The sequence below is a fragment of the Tenrec ecaudatus genome, chromosome 15 (genome assembly GCF_050624435.1).
Source record: "Tenrec ecaudatus isolate mTenEca1 chromosome 15, mTenEca1.hap1, whole genome shotgun sequence".
In the NCBI taxonomy this organism is placed as follows: Eukaryota; Metazoa; Chordata; class Mammalia; order Afrosoricida; family Tenrecidae; genus Tenrec; species Tenrec ecaudatus.
The window spans coordinates 111,715,697-111,734,299 of NC_134544.1; the positions used below are offsets into that span (position 1 = coordinate 111,715,697).

At 41.6% G+C, this 18,603-nt stretch overlaps 1 protein-coding gene and 2 pseudogenes across 2 annotated transcripts in view; 2 read left to right on the plus strand and 1 right to left on the minus strand.

The window, feature by feature from the left end:
* Positions 1 to 18,603, plus strand: part of RCBTB2 (RCC1 and BTB domain containing protein 2) — an 80,355-nt gene that overhangs the window by 6,426 nt on the left and 55,326 nt on the right. The gene's annotated exons all lie outside the window — the stretch shown is intronic.
* On the minus strand, positions 562 to 17,436 carry LOC142427687 (ADP/ATP translocase 2 pseudogene; annotated as a pseudogene).
* On the plus strand, positions 8,290 to 8,417 carry LOC142428248 (U1 spliceosomal RNA; annotated as a pseudogene).

The following is an 18,603-nucleotide window of genomic DNA, read 5'->3' on the forward strand; positions in this document are numbered from 1 at the left end:
TCAGCCCATAGAATCCTTCATTAGTGCAACCTGGGGATTAACTTTTTCTTCTTCAGTTCTTTCAGCTTGAAACATGCCAAGCGTGTGCTTTCTTTCAGGTGCTCAAATCCTAGGTCTACTTTATTTTGTTGAACTGCGCTTTGGAATCTTCTGTTCAACTTTTCTGCTTCATTTCTTTCTTTCTCTGTAGCTACTCAACATTCAAGAGCAAACTTCAGTGTCTTCTGCCACCTCTGTTGGCCTTATTTTTTTCTCTTGTGACCTTGTAAGCACCTTTTAGCATTTTCTTCTTTTTTTGCATTTCAGATCTTTTTTATTGCTTCAAATTTATTTATTCATTAGGAGTGACTGAAATAAAAAAATAGAATTGAGTCTCATCATCATGATCATCGTGGAAATGGCTTTATGAGAAAACTGGTTAGATGAATATTATTGCTTCCCGTTTTCAACCAGTTAGGTAGCTGCCGTTGATCTAGACAGCCAACCATCTGCCAAGAATGCTTAAGATATGTTATATGATACAACATGCCCATTCACAGGGAAAACCCACTAGGAAATAACTTATGTGTATTTCTTGATTCCATCGTACAAGACCAGCACCAAGACACCACCCATGCCTCTGAGCACTTTGGACCAGGGTCCCTTGAAGAACGCTTTGCTCCCTTCATCCCCAGCGATCTTCCTCCAGCAGTCCAGCGTGCCAGTGTGCATGATATCAGACCTTTGCGCCCGACTGCATCCTCACTCGGCTGAGAACGGTGTCAAATGGGTAGGAAGTCACCCAGCCACGGCTGGGACGGACAGCAGTCATCCAGCTGACAAAGATGTGGGTGTTCTTGGGATCCGGGGGTTTCCCCTTTGCAGTGTCATAGATGCCGAAGTCGGCAGCTGGGTAGACGATCATTCCCTGCACAGACACGGGGAAGCCCTGGGACAGGCCGCTCATCCCATCAGACTGGGAGATCTGAACCAGGCAGTCGCTGAGGCCTTTGAACTCCCGATCGGCACCGGCTTTGCCCACATCAGCTGCTAGACGTGTACGGGCAAAATCGAGAGGGTACACAAAGCACAAAGAGGTGGCCCCCCTGCAAAGTAGCGCCAGAACTGGGTCCTCTTGTCCACGCCACCCAGGAAGAGCTGCTGGTATTTATCTTTGAAGGCCAAGTTGAGAGCCTGGGCGGGGAAGGATCGGATGACATTGGCCAGGTTACCACGCCAGGGGGACAGGACTCCCTGCTCCTTGGGGATGCGAACCCCGCAGTCGATGATGCCCTTGTGCTGCTCTGCAGTGGTTTGCGTGCTGGCTGGCTGCACCTGCAGCAGCAGCTTGGCCCGTTCCATGGGCGCTACCGCCGTCTTGGAGATGGCCGCGGCCACTCCACCTGCCAAGAAGTCCTTGGCGAAGGACACAGCGGCATCTGTCACGTTGGAAGAGAATGAGGCAACGGGCCACCACTCAGATGGAATAGGAACCGGCTTTGACTCCGGGGCTCTGGGGCGGAGTGGAGCAAATGGCCGATTTATATAGGCGGGCCGGTCCCTTTTAGCTTTTTCATGTATGACACGTCACTGTCTTCAGACCCTTCGTTTTCAGTGTTTCAAATGTGTTCTTGAGATGGTCTCTAAATTAAGATGGACTATATTCAAAGTTATATTTTGGCTTTCGTGCATGTATTTGAACTTGCTTCACCTCCAGCTTGAATTTGTATGTGAGCAATTGGTGATTGGCACAGTGAGCTGGCAAGAGTTGGGTTTGAACTTCCAGCCCTGCTGGTTAGCAGCGAGTGCTTATTCGTGTGGCACCAGGGCTCCCAAAGAGGTGACCTAACCTCTGTTTTCTTGGAGTTCGTTTTGACTTAGAATGACTTGCTCACTTTCTAAAACAAACACTGCCTTCCCACTGTAACCTTTTACCCTGCTCCGTTCTACTTGGTATCAGCATCACCATCTCATCTTATGGATTTGTTTTGTCTGTGCTGGCTCCTCCATAGGTGCAGCTCGGTAGAAACTTGTTAGCTGTATAAATAAAATTGGAGGTAACTCACTGGAGAGAGATTTTCTACTGAACTCTTAGTGTGCATTCATTCATTCTTTCAACAAATATTATGTATTGAGCTTTCTTTGTACCAGTTCCTGTCCTCAGCGCTTGGGGTATGTCTGAGTGGGGTGTGAGGTGGGTTGGGACGGGCAAAAATCTCTGCTCTCTTGGGGTTTATATTCTAGCAACGATGATAGCAAGCATATAAATGCTGTGAGGGCAGAGGTGAAATTCCCACTTTCCATATGGGGAAGTGCGATAGTTCATTGTGCCAGCCTGGCCGATAAACACAAGTAGGAGTAACTGAAGGGCAGAGGTGAAATTCCCACTTTCCATATGGGGAGCAAGTGTTGATTCTCTGTCAATGCACCCCATGCACCGTCTCTAAGTGGAGACTTGTGTGTTGCTACAATGCTGATTACGTTTCAGTGGATCACCTGGACTCAGGCAGACTAGGAAGAAAGGCCTGGTGATCTGGTTCTGAGCATCCACCAACGAGAACCCTGTGGATCACAACCATCCGTGCAGTCACAGATGAATGGTCGTTTGAAGACCGTTAACAACATCAACTAAGGAATCAAACAGGGAGTTTGGGAGTGTGGGTGTGGGATACAATTTTAAGCTGCTTGGTTACCAGGTGCCTGAAGGTTCAACTGAAAGTAATGCTCGGAGAATTTTAAAAGAATTATATATCCTTCTAAGGGGACAGTGACCTTGCCCTAGAATGACTTTATGGCAAGGTCACCTTTTTTTTGTATATGAGTGAAAAAAATTCAAATGAAATTTATTTAGGATTTTGTAATTTAACTCAGCACATCAAATGAAGAGACTGAAATCTAAAATGGAAGAGACTGACCAGAGAAACACAGCACACACGTGTTGAGAAAAACAGAATATTGTCTCCTTAGTTCAATGCACTCTGCAATTGCTTCTTTTTTAATTAAAAAAAAGTCAAGTAGGATGAATATAGATTTATGTATATAGAAATTTCTAGACTGATCAATAGGATTTTTCTTTTATCACATGCAGAAGAAAACATACATGGATTCAACTTGTAATTCCATAACAGATCAAGGGAATTTTCAGCAACGTATACATTTCTAAATAAGGTCAACTGATATGACAACTCTAACTTTGATGACTTGACTTTATTTTTTCTTATTTTCTGCATTGAACAACTATATGCATTACTTTTAGAATAACCTTAGCCAAATAAGTTACTTGTATCTTATAAAGTAGTTAAATAAGTTACTTGTACCTTCTAAATATAATATAATATATTACAAGCATACTCTCCAGCTGGAGTTTTTAGCTATTCACACTACAGTTGTATCTTATTTTCCCCTCAGTTACAACTGCTCTGTAAAACTTAAGCTATCTTTTAAAACAGTTTTATTGGCATATAATTCACATTATACAATTCGTAGTTCATTCAAGAAGAGTTATAAATCATTATTACAATCAATTTTAGGATATTTGGTTCACTCTTATTATTCATTTCTGTTAGCTCTCCATTTTCCTGTCTTTATAGCTTTCCCAACCCTGGATTCCATAATCAGAAAGACATAAAACAAAGCACAAAAAAACCTAACAATAATAACCAAGTAAAACAGAAAAAAATCTTAATAAAAAAGAAAGCAGAAAATATTAAAAACTTAAAATAGATCAAAAAGGATACCAAATGATAAGGTGTTAAATTTGGACCGAACTACCTAATTTCATCTGCACAAACCCCTTTTGCTATACCTTCTGCATCATCGTAAGAATATTCACATCCCTTGTCTGTGGTTAGAGGAGCTTCCGCAGAGGCTCAATCCCTTTGCCATTTTCGAAAATAGACACAGCTTTAAGATGAGTCAAAAGGGAGATCGAGTGATAAGACATTACATTTTAACTTAGCAACGTCTGTCATGACTGACGGTGCAGTGTTCTCTGTCTGACAACAAGGCCGTTCACTTCCCTTAACTCGGATCACAGGGGATTTGCTAGAGGCTTGCGCCATGTGTGGACCCTGAAAATGGATTTCTGACTTCCACTGTCATCCATAGCCTTCTCCAAACCAGGTGCACACAATTTAAGCTCTGATAACTTTCCTCCTTTATTATTTGCAAGCCCTAGACTACACAGGTTGGCTTTATATGTACCTCTGGTTCACCTTAGAGACATCATTGACCTTTTATGTTAGAGAACATTATCAAGCATCTCCCTGGGATGTCAGTTCTATTTCATCGAGTCAATGATGACCCACAGCAGCCCTGTAGGTACAGGAGAACTGCCCCTGTGAGGTCCTGAGACTGTAAATATTTTTTTTCTTATCTAGATTTTTATTTTTTTACATTTTATTAGGGGCTCATACAACTCTTATCACAATCCACACATATATATACACATTAATTGTATAAAGCACATCCGTACATTCTTTGCCCTAATCACTCTCAAAGCATTTGCTCTCCACTTAAGCCCTCTGCATCAGGTCCTCTTTTTTCCCCCTCCCTCCCCGCTCCCCCCTCCCTCATGAGCCCTTGATAATCCACAGATTGTTATTTTGTCATATCTTGCCCTATCCGGAGTCTCCCTTCCCCCACTTCTCTGCTGTCCATCTCCCAGGGAGGAGGTCACATGTGGATCCTTTTAATCAGTTCCCGCTTTCCAACCCACTCACTCTCCACTCTCCCAGCATTGCCCCTCACACCCCTGGTCCTGAAGGTATCGTCCACCCTGGATTCCCTGTGCCTCCAGCTGCCATATGCACCAGTGTACAATCTCTGCCCTATCCAGTCCTGCAAGGTAGAATTCGGATCATGGTAATTGGGGGGAGGAAGCATCCAGGATATGGGGGAAAGCTGTGTTCTTCATCGGTACTGCATCGCACCCTGACTGACCTGTCTCCTCTCCTAAACCCCTCTGTGAGGGGATCTCCAGTGGTCGACACTTGGGCCTCAGGTCTCCACTCTGCACTTCCCCCTTCATTCACTATGGTATATATATATATATATATATATATACACACACACACACACATATATATATATATATATATTCTTTTTTTTTTGCATGATGCCTTATACCTGGTCCCTTTGGCACCTCATGATCGCACCGGCTGGTGTGCTTCTTCCATGTGGGCTTTATTGCTTCTGAGCTAGATGGCCGCTTGTTGAGACTGTAAATCTTTACAGGAGTGGAACACCTCATCTTTCTACTGAAGAGCTAGCTGGCTGTTGGTCTTTTCATACAGTTGCTTCTTAATGTCTCCTTTGCCTAATGAAGTTCTTTCCTATGAGTGATGTTGCTTTACAATTTTTTTTAACTGTGTGCAAGAGGCGGTTAACTGGCATCGTGCTTTCAGTTATCAAACTACTCTCTCTTAGCTATTTTGGAACAAATCAGATCATTATAACAAATTTCAGCCCGTAATTAAATGAGACTTAGGGGAAGAGGCTGGTGAGAAGAATGATTTCAGAAAGAAAACTGTGTTTCTCCTCAGGTCCGCCACCTAAGTAGATTTCAAACACTTTAGGTTCATAGAGCTAAAACTACTCCCATGAAGAGCTACAATTTTGGAAACCCACAGGGGCAATTTTTTCCTCTCCTATAGGGTCGCTGTCAGTCAGAACTACCTTGATGGCAGAGAGTTTGGTTTCGCTTTCTTACACGTATGGAACTTGAGCAATTTTCTTAAGCCTTACGAGATTATCGTAGACACTTTTGATTTTGTCGTTAAAATTAAAATACCTTTCAGATACCGCCACTTTCTAGGATTTACAAGAGTTGAATGACTACAAATCAAATTGGCCCGGAAAGGAGATTTGAGGCCAGGAGGGAAGTGACAGGCTTGTGGAATGGTATCAAAGGCTCTTGGTCCAGCGTGAAAATAGAAGGGTTCCTGGAAGCGTCTACTGCGGAGGAATAGATCACTTGTTTCTCTGAACTAGTAATCATGGTATCCTCCTTCCGAAGGTTGATAGGGTCCTTCTCACTTTCACTCTCTAGGAGACACATGCCATGTTCACATGGTGAACCTAGCCAATAACTTGAAGGCTTCTGCAATTGTATTTTCCAGCATTACTCAAAAATTGGAGTCTGTGTTTTGTAGTATCGCTAGCATTGCTGATCAAACCTGACCAAGAAAGCCCAAACACACTTTCTTTGCGTTGATTCTGACTTACAGTAACCCTATACAGCATAGTAGGGTTTCTGAACTTTCAAATCTACACAGGAGCAGATAGCCTCATCTTTCTACCTCACAGAGGCTGGTGGGTTTGAACAACTGACCTTGTGCTTATCAACCTAATGTTTAACCCACTATACACTTAGGGCTCATAGTTTAACCTGAGTTATTATGTATCTTACCATATTGAGTTCACAAATACCAGTGGATGACAGTATTAAGTAAATGATAAGTTGTGACTTTATCATAACAAATGTGATACATTAAGTTGGATTGTATATTGATTGAAATTGTATGAATTCCAAATGGAAATGACTCAGGACAAGAGGGCCTGGCATGTTGAAGGAGTATGTACACTGTAGAACAAAGGTCTTTAGCAAGATTTAACAGGCATGTTCACATTTTTAAAAAATTAAGTTGAAATAGATCTATAAGGATATAAATTTCAAATGGATGTACAAGTGATCCTAAAATACTAGTTCTTTTGAGCTAGTCTACCAACTTAAAAATATTTTCATAATTTATATAGTTTAGTTTTTACACTTGAAAGTGACACTTTTGCTATACGTGGCAGAAAAGACAGATATTAATGTGGCCAGTTATCTTTAAATTAAGTACACAGCTTTGAGTTGAACTGAAGATCTGTCTCATCACCCAACGGGAAATTTGGAAACCTTTTTACAAATAGATAAAAGAGCAACCCTATTTCTATGTTCTCTGTGTCAGTTGACTGTCATAAACATGCAGTAATACTTCCTTTGGCATTGTGGTTTTACTTACCAGTTTAGGCCAATCTGCTTACAATTGTCTTCCTTTCCTTAGAAGTTGTGCAAGTATTTAACTGCTATTTGTCATTACATAGGATATCTCATTCAAGTGAAGCTAAGTTACAGAAAACATCATCCTTTTTGGCAAGTGACAATTTGAGATTACTTTAGTATTTTGTATTAACATACTATATATAGATGTTTATATAGTTTATATAGTATTTTGTATTAAAATACCTAATATAGATGTTGCCAGAAAAAAACTACTTAAGTATACGTGCTAGGTCTGCAGCTCATAATCATGTTGGACCTGTAAACTGTAGTTCTCCTCAAAAACATTAGTTTTCTTTGATTTTCTGTCTCTGATTACAAGATTTGAGTATAAGAGCATCATCAAATGTGCTTTCCAGATTGGAGAATCTGTTAAAATTATTCATTTCTACATTGCAAGAAAATATTTTTATATGCTAAGTTTCTCAACAATAGCAATAGAATTGATCTTGATTGTTAAGTTAAAAATTAATTCCAAAACAATGACCTGCTCCCTAGGAATTCCGAATTTTCATACTTTTTTTGTGTGTCTGTAGTCACTTCTATTCGAGATTAGTCATCGACCCTTTGAAGCTCCTGATTGGTTGCAAAATAGTTTCCATGGATATTGCTTTATTCTCCTAGATCAGTGTTTATTTATTTAGTTTTACTTTTTTATTGTGAATTAGGAGAAGGTTTACAGAGAAAATTATTAGTTGTACATTCAATGATTTACACACATTGTTTCATTTTATTCATTGCAATTCTCTCACTGTAACTTTATCCATCTGATCTCTTTCCTATTGCCTCTTATGTCCATTCTTCCTTCTTTCCTAACCTATCTGAACTCTGTCCTTGGGTAAATACTGTCCTCTTGATGTTGTGGAAGATTATTTTAAGGAATGCACCTTTCAATAGGGTGATTCTTCCCCTTCTAGCCTTGTTGTTAAGTGCCCTTAGTTCGTTCCAACTCATCGTGACCCAATGCACAACCCAACAAAACACTGCGCAGTCCTGCATCATTGTCACAATTGTGTTTAAGCCCATTGTTGCACTCACTGTGCCAATCCAGCTCCTCCTTTTTGCTGCCCTTCTACTTTTTGTGGTGCCATGGAGATTACAAGTTGGGTTGTTAACTTAAACCACAAGGTAGTTTGAAACCACCAGCTGCTCCATGAGATAAAGATGAGATTTTCTACGCCTGTTAGGAGATACAGGCTTCCACATATGGATATAATAACTCTGAATATCAATGATCTGGACTCATCCATTAAAAGACAAAACTTATACTTACCTTGCAGGGGAGATACCATGATCACGAAGGCGGTTTTCCCAGGGCAAGGCTTATCCATTGCACTCCGGAGGTGCTGACCCCTGCAATTTCCCCAAATGTGGGGAACTCGACTGCATTAAAAAAAAAAAAAAAGACAAAAACTTACAGGATGGCTTAGAAAACATAACCCATCAATCTGTTGTCTTCAAGAGACACATATCAAGGTCTCAGACAAAAATAGGCAGAGAATTAAAGGCTGGAGAAAAGTGTATCAAGCAAACAGCATTTAAAAAACAGGAGTTGCAATTCTAACTCTGACAAAATTGACCTCAAGGTGCAAGCCATAACAAGAGATAAGGATGGACACTATATAATGCTCAAGGTATCGGTAGACCAAGAATCAGTGAACATAATAAATATATACGTGCCAAGGAGAGGCCTATGAAATTCGCCAATAAAACACTCCAAAAGATGAAAAAGAAACCACAGGCTTAACAATCATCGTAGGTGACTTTAATACACTGCTCTCTGAGAAAAACAGATCACTGAGAAAGAAGTTTAACAAGGAGACTATGGGACAAAATCTACAATTAGGTGACTCAACCTGATAGATATTTTTAGAGTGCTCCACCTAACTGCAAAAAATTCACATTCTGTTCAAGTGCACATGGCACATATTAGAAAATAGACTACATGCTGGGACACAAGTGGAGCCTGAGTAAATTCAAGCACACAGAGGTCATTCAGACCTCCCTCTCAGACCACGACACAATAAGGCTGGAAATCAACAAAAGGAAGATCAAGAAAACAATGAGTGGGTATTGGCCCAGATTAGAGATGTAATTAGGAAATTTTCAGAAACCAGTGAGGATGAGAATACAGCATTCTGAGACCTATGGAACACAGTAAAGCAGCAAGCAGAGGAATTTGATAGTAATAAATGCGCGCATAAAAAACGAAGAGAACCTTATGATTGATATGCTGTCACAAAACCCCCAGCAATTAGGACAGAGTAAATAGAATATTCCTGTTAATAGCAAAAAAGAAATAATAAAAATCTAGGTGGACTTAAATGAGTGGGAAAATAAGAAAACAATACAAAAAATCAGCACAGCAACAATCTTTTTCTTTGATCAACAGAATTGACAGACTGTTGGCAAACCTAACCAAGGAAAGGAAGGAACAATCATCTGTAGACAGGATGAGGGATGAAACGGGAAATTGCCACAGACCCTAATGAAATAAAAAGGCTAATTACACAGTATTACATTGGTCTGTTCTCCAGTGAATTCAACACATTAGAAGACATGGACAAATATTTGGAAGAAATAATCCCTCCCTAGATTATCCCAGATAAACATCAAGAACACACCAGACCCACAGCAATAGAAGTTATCAGAGACTACCAACTTTCAACCCAAAATTTTAAAAACCCAGGCCAGGTGACTTCACAAGAGAATCCTACCAAGGATTCAGTGAAGAACTGACACCAATCTTACACAAGCTCTTCCAGAGCAGAGAAAAGGACAGCAAACTCCCAAACACTTTCTATGAGGCTAGTATAATACTAAATCTTAAAGCAGGCAAGGATCCCACAAGAACTCAGAACTACAGACCTAGGTCTTTAATGAAAATCAATGCAAACATCTTTAACAAAATACTGGCCAATGGAATGCAAAAGTATATAAAACAAATAATGATATAATGAGCAAGTGGTATTCACTCCAGGGAAGGCTCAATATCTAAAAATCCATCAATATTATTAACCACATTGATAAGAAAGAGGATAAAAATCTCATGATAATATCAATAGATGCAGAAAAAGAGTTCAAGAACGTCTGGCACCCATTCATGTTTAGACACTCAAGAAGATCAGAATGGAAGGAAAATCCCGCAATGTAATACAAGCTATATATATTAAACACTAACAGCCAGCTTGATAGTCATTGGAGAAAGACTAAACTAATCCCACCAAAAGAGGGGACCAGACAAGGATGCCTCTTGTCCCCACTTTTATTCAGCATCTTGCTGGAGGTCCTAGCTAACAATATAAGGCAAAGGAAAGACATTAAAGGTATTTGTCTGGGGAAATAAGAGGTAAAACTCTAGTTATATGCAGCTGGCATGGTTCTATATATTGAAAACCCCAAAAAACTCCACAATAGGAGTGCTGGAAGTGATCAAGGGATATGAGCAGAGTGGCAGTTTACAAGGTCAACAAACAGAAGTCGATTGGATTGCTATATATGTTGATCACGAAAGAGGAGATCAAAAAGGTAGTACCCTTCACAATAGCCAAGCACAAATTGAAATATGTAGGGATATACCTAACTAAAAGACAAGCAAGCAAATACTGTATAAGGAAAACTATAGAGCACTATTACAAGAGACCTCCACAAATGGAAGAGTATCCCATGCTCATGGGTCAGAAGACTCGATATAATACAAGCTGAAGATGTCAGTCACACCCAAGGCACTACAAAAGTTTAAGGCTATCCAGATACAAATACCATCATCTTTCTTCAAAGAATTGGAAAATCTGTTCACCAACTTCTTTGCAAAGGGAAGAAGCTTAGAATTGGCAGAGAATTTCTCATGAAGAAGGACAATCAAAGGCCTTGCTTTACTTGACTTGGACACCTATTATACCGCCACAGTGGTCAAAACCGTGTGGTTCTATTATAATGACAGATACTCAGAACAATGGAAAAGAACTGAAACCTAGAAATAAAATCATCAGCATACAGACAACTGATCTTTGATAAGGGTCCTGGAAAACATCAAATGGAAAGTGGATGTCCTCTTTAATAATTGGTGCTGGAAAAAAATGGATATCTACCTGAAGAAAGATGAAGCAAGACCTTTACCTCACCTCACTCCATGCACAAGAATAAATTCAAGGTGAACCACAGACCTCCAGGTAAAACCCCAAACTATTAGGGCCATCAATGAGGGAACTGGGACAAACCTAAGAACCTTGGCACAGGGAATGCATAGAGTAATGGAAATCAGGAAGAACATGTACACAGAAGCACAAATTGACAAGTGGGATTTACTGAAGATAAATACCTGGGTACATTGAAGGACTTGACTAAGAGAGTAATAAGAGAACCCACAGACTGGGAAAACATCTTTAGCAATGACACATCAGACAAAGGCCTTATTACTAAAATCTACAATTCTCTGTTGGCCTATGATAAGGAGAGAAAAAAACAACCAAATAACCCATTGAGGATGTGGGCAAAAGACCTGAACAGAAGTTTCACAAGGACAGAAACCTGAATGACCAATAAACGTATGAGAAAATGTTCCTGATCATTAGCCATTAGGGAAATGCTAATTAAAACAAATATGAGATACCATCTAACACCCTCAAAGAGCCCAATTCAAAAAATCTGAAAACAACAAATGTTGGAGGGGGTGTGGTGAGATATGAACTCTCACCTGCTGGTAGGCCTGTAGGTATTTACAGCTACTATGGAAATCAATTTGGTGATACCTTTAAAAATATGGAGATTGAGCTACCGTATGACCCAGCAATCCCCTTCTGGGATTGAAGAAGTAAGAAACAGACCATGACGAGACATATGCGCTCCAATGTTCAGTGCAGAGAAGTTCGCAATCGCAAAGAATTGGAAACAACCTAACTTTCCATCAATTGACAAGTGGATTAAAAACTCTGATATACACCACAATAGAGCAAGCACTACACATCCCTAAAAAGCAGCGATGAACGCAAGAAGCATGTGTCTCATGGGAAGAGTTGGATGGAGGGAGTTATACTAAGGGAAGTTATTCAAGCGCAAAAGGACAAGTACAACTTGAGCCCCCTGAGGTTAGCAGCAAAAGCACAATGGCCATAGAAGTTACTTAATGCATAATTTCTGGGTCAAGGTCAGACCCAACTCAGGCATGCGTATGGCATCCAACTAAAAAGGAAGGAGAGGGGAAAAGACTATGGTAGTGGGGGACCAGGGCACAAATCCACCACGGGGAGCATATTTGTTTTGTCTCCACAGGAAAGGGAGAGAGAGACAAGCCCTCATTCTGCCTTGAGGCCAGCATACTGGCATGGAGCTGCACATTAACAGAGAGGACTGCAGGGCCAGTCCCAATCCAAGCTATGTTGATCCCCTCCCTAGAAGAATGTACAGCAGAGGACAACACTGAATATATGGGCTGGTGAGAGTGGCTGGTCTGTCCTGACCACACGGGAACAAATTAAGAAGGAGGGAGGGAGGGGCAGGGAGAGAGAGAGACAGAGAGAACCACATCCTGGTCCACAAGCCTCAATGACAACATTCCTGCTCTAAGCAGCCAATGCAGAGAGGACCATAAGGCCACCCCCAACACAAGACATGACATCCCCTCACTGGCCTACAGTGCTACGGGGAACCATACTGGAGACATAGTGTGGGAAGTGAGTCCAATCTGACACACCTCGCACCCCTCACACACAAAGCAGGCCAAATCATGACGGGAGCACAATAGCAGACAAGAGAGTCCTCCCTGAGGAATCCCGAAAATAGACATCTGACGCAGGGGGCAGTACTTGGCACTTCATCAGACCTGGTTGGAAGACATCCATAAAAGTCAGCAGATAGACCTGGAACTATTTATAGGCTTAAAATTTTTTTAAAATATGTCTATCTATATAAGATAGGCAGGAAACAATATCGAGGAGAAAGCAACAAGACTGATCGTTCCAGGGGAACATGGGAGAGTAGGACACGGGTTAAAGGGAGCAGGGAGCTAACAAACTCAGGGACAAGGGACCAACAGGGAACTAAATCTGACTGCGAGGATGGTGTAGAATGCCTGGTGGCGTTTGATCAATTGTACTGTAGCTGAGAGGAATTACTGAGAACCGAATGAAAAATGAACATGATAGTGGGCAGGAGGAAAGGAAAAGACAACAAAGGAAAGAACTAGGAGGCAAAAGTCAGATATAGAGGTGTAAATATAAGCATGTACCTTTGTAAATATATTAATGTATAAGGATAGGGGTATTGATCCATGTACATATATTTATATATTAAATTTTAAGCTAGAAGATGGACTTTGGGTCTCTACTTGTCTTTCCTCAACACAAGAACACTTTGTTCTAATAACCTGGCACTCCGTGATCCAACATCAGTGGCAAGGAGGGTGTAAGAGACCTGGTAGGGATTGATCAAGGGCAATGTAACCAAGAGGAATTACTGAGACCCACATGAAGGCTGAGCATAATAGTGGGACAAGAGGAAAGTAAAAGGAAATAGAGGAAAGAAGTAGGAAGCAACGGGCATTTATAGAAGTCTAAATATAGGCATGTACATAATGTAAATATATTTATATATGATGATAGGGAAATAGATCTATGTGCATACATTTATAGGTTTAGTATTAAGGCAGCAGATGGACATTGGGCCTCCAAGTACTCCCTCAATTCAAGTACACTTTGTTCTATTTAACTGGCATTTCATGATGCTCACCTTCCCAATACAATCACTGAAGACAAAGTGGGTGCATAAGCAAATGTGGTGAAGAAAGCTGATAGTGCCCTGCTATCAAGAGATATAGCATCTGGGGTCTTAAAGGCTTGAAGATAAACAAGCGGCATCTAGTTCAGAAGCAACAAAACCCACATGGAAGAAGCACACCAGCCTGTGCGATCACGAGGTATCAAAGGGATCAGGTATCAGGCATCAAAGAACAAAAAATCACATCATTATGAATGAGGAGGAGTGCAGATTGGGGACTCAAAGCCTGTCTGTAGACAAGTGAACATACCCTTACAGAAGGATCGCGGGGATGATATGAGCCAGTCAGGGTGTAATGTAACAATGAAACATACAACTTTCCTCTAGTTCTTAAATGCTTCCTCCCCCCCCCCCACCCCCCAACTATCATGATCCCAATTCTACCTTACAAGTCCAGCTAGACCAGAGGATGTACACTGGTACAGATGGGAACTGGAAACACAGGGAATCAAGGACAGATAATCCCTTTAGGACCAGTGCTGAGAGTGGCGATACCGGGAGGTTGGAGGGAAGGTGGGGTAGAAAGGGGGAACCGATGACAAGGATCTGCATGTGGCCTCCTCCCTGAGAGATGGACAACAGAAATGTGGGTTAAGGGAATGGGTAAGACATGACAAAATAATAATAATTTATAAATTATCAGGGTTCACGAGGGAGGGGGAGATGGGAGGGGGGGGACGAGGAGCTGATACTAAGGGCTCAAGTGGAAAGCAAATGTTTTGAGAATGATTTGGGCAACAAATGTGCAAATGTGCTTGACACAATGGATGGATGTATGGATTGTGATAAGAGCTGTACACGCCCCCAATAAAATGATTTTTTTAAAAAAACCCAAAACGAAAAGATACAGTGCCTGGGATCGTAAAGGATTGCAGTTAAACAAGCGGACTTCTAGCAGGGAAGCAACAACGCCCACATGGGAGAAGCACGCCAGCCTGTGTGATCACAAGGTGTTGAGGGGATCAGGTATCAGAAGATCAAAAGCAAACAATTATGTTGCTGTGGAGGGGTCAGCGTGGAGACCCTGAGTCATTCTGTAGACAATTGGACATTCCCTCCCAGCAGGGTCACCTGGAAGGGACGATTCAGCCAGGGTGCAGTGTAGCACTGAGGAAACACACAGCGTTCCTCTGGCTCTTTAATGCTCCCCGCACCCCACCCCCATCATGACCCCAGTGTTACCTCACAAATCCTGCTAGACCAGAATATGTACCCTGGTACAGATAAGAGCTTTAGACACATGGAATCCAGGACAGATAAGCCCCTCAGAAACAGTCATGGAAATCGCAATACCATAGGGGGAGGGGAGGGAGATGGTGGAACTGATAGCAATGATGGATGTGTACCCCATCGAGGGGGATGAATAACAGAAATGTGGGTGAAGGGATACAGTGGACAGTGGAAGATATGAAAAAATAATAGTAATATATCACTTATCAAGAGCTTACGAGAGTGGGAGGGTGGGGGTAGAAGTTGAAGAGCTGATAATAAGGGTTCAAGTAGAAAAATAATGTTTTGATTTTTTTTTTAAGTTAGATATAATCCTCCCCACAAAAAAGAGTTAGAGTCTTGAAAACCCACAGGGGCAATTCTAGCATGTCCTATGGGTCATCCTATGTCTGAATTCACTTGACTGCAATGAATTTTCTACTTTATCATGGGAGTCCTGGTGACATAGTTGTTAAGCATTGGACTGCAATCTGCAAGGTCGGCAGTTCAAATCCACCAGCTGCTTGGAGGAAGAGAAACGGGTCTTTCTACTCCTGTAAACGGTTACCATCTTGGAAGCTCACTGAGGAGTTCTACGCTGTCCTGTAGGGTCTCTGTGGCTTGGTATCAACTCCATGATAGGGAGTGTATTTTACCAAGCTTGATGTCCTTTTCCTGGGGCTGTCTCTCTTGACAATAGGCCCAAAGTCCATGAAATGAACTTTGGCCACGTCCACTTCCGAGGAGCATCGATCTATAATTCTTCCAAGGATGAGTTGTTTGTTCTTCTAGCAGTTCATGGAACTTTCAATATTCTTTGCCAGTATCATCGTTCAAATACATAATTTCTTCTTCGATTTTCCTTAATGTCCTATGTTCACATGCATGAGGCGATTGAAAATGCTATGGCTTGTGTTGAGTGCACCTTAGTTCCCAGAGCGACATGCTTGCCCTTTAGCCCGAAAGAGATCTTGTGCAGCAGGTTTTCCTAGTGTGATGCGGTTTTTCTTGTTCCTTCCATAAGCTCTGGGCTGGAACTGACTGTGGATCCACGCAGGACATTCGTTGGCAAGGCCAGTCTTTTCTCCCTTGACCACGATGTCTGTGGGAAGGGTTGGGTTTCCTTCCACTGAGTTGTAATCCACACCACGGGCTCTGCAGTCTTGATCTTCATCAAGTGCTTCAAATCCTCACTTTATCCAGCAAGGTTGTGTTTGTGTCATCTGCATATCACACGTCATTGGCAAGCTCTCCTCTGATCCCGATGCAGTTCTGTTCTTCTTCAGATAGCTTCTTTTGTTTTTGTTTGTTTCTTTGTTTTTATTAAAAGATCATTTTATCGGGAACTCTTACAGCTCTTGTTACAATCCATACATCGCTTGCATCAGGCGAGTTTGTATACATGTTGCCATCATTCTTTTCTAGACATTTACTTTCTATTAAGCCCTTGTATCAGCTCCTCTTTTTCATTTTCCCCCCTCCCTCCCCCCTCCCACACCCTCCTAACCCCTTGGTAGATTGTACATTGTTATTATTTTCATATCTCACACCGGCTGCTGTCTCCCTTCCCCCGTGTTTTCTGTTGTTCTCCCTAGAGAGGGGTGTATGGCTATGTGTTGATCATTACTATCAGTTCCCCTTTCTTCCTTGCTCTCCCCCTCTTCCCCCTACCCTTATGATATCGCTATTCCCACTCCTGTTCTTGGATTCTGTGTGCCGTGATCACCCATTGCTTTTGTTTGTTTGTTTGTTTTTTGGATCATGATAGTTGGGGGTGGGGTGGGTAGGAGGAACTGGAGGAAAGCTGTATTCTTCATCGATGCTACATTGCACCCTGACTGACTCATCTCCCAGATAGCTTCTTAGATTATTTGCTCAGCAAACAGATTGAATAAGCATGGGGAAGGGAAACCACCCCAACACACCTTTCCTGATTTTAAACCACCAGTTCCCATGTTCTGTTGGAAGAACTGCGTGTTGATCCACGAACAGGGCATGCGTGGGCACAATGAAGTATTTTGGAGTTCCCTTTCTCCCCATTGTTCTCCAGTGATTGTTATGCTCCACGTGGCCAAATGCTTTTGCATAGTCAATAAGCAGAAGTAAACCTCTTTCTGGTGTTCTTTGAATCAGCCAATATCCATCGGACACCAGCAGTGGTACCTCAGTGCTCCATCCTCGTCTGAATCCACCTTGGCTTTCTGGCAGCTCCCGAGCAATATACTGATATTAATGATAGTGTTCAATTTTTTACTTGTTGGGTCACTTGTTTGGGAATAGGTGCTCATACAGATCTCTTCTAGTTGCGTGGCTAAGCGGCCGTCTTCCACATTTCTTGGCATAGCGAGTGAGTACTTCACAGCTTGTTGAAACGTTTCCATTAGTATTCTGACAATTCTTGGAGCCGCGATTTTCACTAATGCCTTCATCCTGGACTCCTTTCTTTTTTAGCAGAAATTTTCTTTTATTATTTTTTTCCCAACTCTTTTATTAGGAGCTAATCCAGACATCATACGATTCCATAGTTCAATCACATCAAGCAACATTGTGCAATTGCTACTATAATCAGTTTCAAAATATTTTCTATTTTCTTGAATGCCTTGACATCAGCTGCCCCTCCCCCCGCCTCACCCCCCACATTTCTCACCGTACCCCCAGGAGCCCTTATTCTAGCTGTTGTCTCTATAGATTCATCTATCTGGGATTCATACACTGAAAACCATAGAAAAACACCTAACAGGCTCAACAAGGCTCCCCACAATGACAAAATGCAACATAGATTAACCCCAATAACAAAACAAAATCCTGAAAACCAGATCAAGCCCAAAGTGTATCAGAGAATAGATTCAGTGACAAGGTTTTAACTGATCAAGTCAGATTTATCATTTTAATTGCCGTCTCTTAAATATTCTCTGTCTGATAACCAGGTTATTCCAATCCCTCAGTTGTGGTTAGAGGGAAATCACTGGAAATTTAGTCCTCGTGTCGATCCTGCAAATATATTTTGAGCTTCCCTTGTCACCTATAGCCTTCTGCACACCAGAATCTCACAATTGAAGCTCTGATACTATTTCTTCCTCTAAATTTGGATTATATTATTTACAATCTGTAGATCACAGATGTTGGTGTGCTTCTTCTTTGTGGGTTTATTTGATGTCTCACTTAAATGGCTGCTTGTTTGAAAACAAGCCTTAAAGACCCTAGATACTACTCTTTCTGCTAGCTGGGCACCCTCTAATTCCTTTACCACACTTCGCTATAGCACCTATACATTCTGTTTCCTTCCAGCAGTACTGAGAATTCAGGTCACCTGTCTGATTTCCCAGAATTTGGTCTCTACCTGTTGAATTCTTGCTGTGAGTCCAGCCAGAAGGGCCTGAATGAGCCAAACTCCAATTATTAATAGATGTCCTTGAATAATTCTCATTCTGAGTCATGCCCATCAGCAAACAAAGGTCTGGAAAGCTTTCCTCCACGCATGTCTTTATGGCCGACTCTATTTTGAGAAAAAAGCTCTTCCACAGTTGCATTGTGAGTGCCTTCTGACATGAGTGCCTTCCCTTCCAGCATTGTATCTGACAGTATTCTGCTGGTGT